Source organism: Myotis davidii, unplaced genomic scaffold (genome assembly GCF_000327345.1).
Source record: "Myotis davidii unplaced genomic scaffold, ASM32734v1 scaffold2308, whole genome shotgun sequence".
In the NCBI taxonomy this organism is placed as follows: domain Eukaryota; kingdom Metazoa; phylum Chordata; class Mammalia; order Chiroptera; family Vespertilionidae; genus Myotis; species Myotis davidii.
This window is the reverse complement of record NW_006298692.1, coordinates 9,199-11,253: the sequence shown is the minus strand read 5'-3', so window position 1 is coordinate 11,253 and position 2,055 is coordinate 9,199.

The following is a 2,055-nucleotide window of genomic DNA, read 5'->3' as shown; positions in this document are numbered from 1 at the left end:
TAGCCAATGGGAAGGGTAGCGGTCATACGCTACCCTTATTATATAGGATTATTAATCCTTATTATATAGGATTATTATATAGGATGTTATCCCAATAAATTTAATAGAATAAACAAATAGATAAATTTCAAAAGAAAGAAAATAATTAAGTTATTTCATTCTAGTTGCTAAAAAAATAGGGGCATTGAAATCACAAGCGTCTTGGCTACCTGAGGACACTGAAGCACAGAGATGAACTTGCCTGAGGTACAACTCTAAGTCAGTGATTCTCAACCTTGGCTGCACTTTAGAATCACCTGGGAATCTCTTTAAAATCCTGATTTCTGGGCCTCATCCTCCGGAAATTCTGTTTCTTTGTTATGGAGTGGGACCACAACATTAGTAACAAAGAAACGGAATTTCTGGAGGATGAGGCCCAGAAATCAGGATTTTAAAAAGATTCCCAGGTGATTCTAATGTGCAGCCAAGGTTGAGAATCACTGCTCTAAGAAGAGGAATATGACCAGCGGAACATAAAGCAGGTGAAAGTACGATTTTTAATTGGGGAAGTCATTGGCTGAGGGGCAGGCAGAGGGAGTTTCTGACTTGATTCCAGCATAGATCATGCCTCCCCAACCAAAATGAAGGATAAGCACCAGGAACAGACTTGATGGGCAGATGACCTCATGGGGGCCTGTGAGTCCTGCCTGTAGATGGGTCCTGGCTGCTGAGGAGTTAGAGGCCTGGAGAGCTCAGCCAGTGCATCTGGGCAGCACTGGGTGTTCTGAGGCAGGAGAGGCGACATGTGCGGAGCTGGAAGTGTTGAAGGAGTTTGGAGACTAAGAGAGCAAACCGAAGTAAGGTTCAGCCTAAACTCATTACCCCTCCCCCAATAATCCAAAGTTCACATGAGCTGTTTTTTATTTTATTTTTTCTCTCAGTACCTTGAATTCACACATGGCAACCTTCCCTGTGCCTCCTCTATCAAGCTGCTTCCAAAAAACATTTCCAGCAGACTTTCGATTCCTTGCTCTAATTCTTTCTCAACTCTAGCCACGAGTGCCTCTGTGCCTACTCCATTATGTCAATCTCATTGGCAAAGGTCAACAAAGGCCCTAAGTTGCCCAGCCTTATGGTTAATCTTCCTCCCTCAGTCATCAAAATTTTTTTAAAAAACTCTCCAACTTCAGGTTCTTATTTTAAGCTTAGCTTCATGGTATACCCACTGAGTCTTTTATGCTTTTGAAAATAACCCATAACATATACCAGTGTATCGTATTTAGCCTCGCACCCTGTGGGACTCTGAGGAAGGCCATCTGGAAGTGGACCGTGGGACCTTGGGAGCCTGGTGAGTGTGTGAGCCCAGACTGCAAACTGCAGGGAAACAGCTGGCATTTTGATCTCACACAGTTTGCACACAGGTACACCCCACCCCCTGCCCACACCTGCTTGCTTTGTTTTCTGGACTCTCTATAACCATGAGCTGTGAAAGCCTGTGATGCGGAAAACTTCACCAGCAGGCCCCACCGGTGTCCGCATAAGTCTAATAAACCCAGGTCCTTCACAGCCAGTCCTCTGGTTTATTTCTTTAAAACCAGCAGGCAAGCCCTAGCCGGTTTGTCTCAGTGGTTAGAGCTTAGGCCCTGTGGACCAAAGGGTCCCAGGCTCCATTACTGGTCAGGGCACATACCCAGGTTGTGGGCTCGATCCCCAGTAGAGGGTGTGCAGGAGGCAGCCAGTCAATGATTCTCTCTCATCATAGATGTTTCTATCTCTCTCCTTTGCTCTCTGAAATCATAAGAAAAATAAAACCAGCAAGCAACACACTGATGTTTTTCTCAGACCTCAGCTCTTTGCAGAACAAGTCCCATAGTCCAGTTGGTGGAGGCAGGATGGGAGGTGGTGTGAATGTAGTGGGGGAATCCCAGGTGGCAGCCCTGACTGACAGTTGCGAACCACCTGGAAAACGCCAACAGGACTATTTCTGGTCCTGGAATCAGTGGTGCCAAAGCTGACACTGGCAAATGAAAGGGAAATAAAGAAAATGGGTCTCTTGCCAGAGTGGCTCCGTTGGTT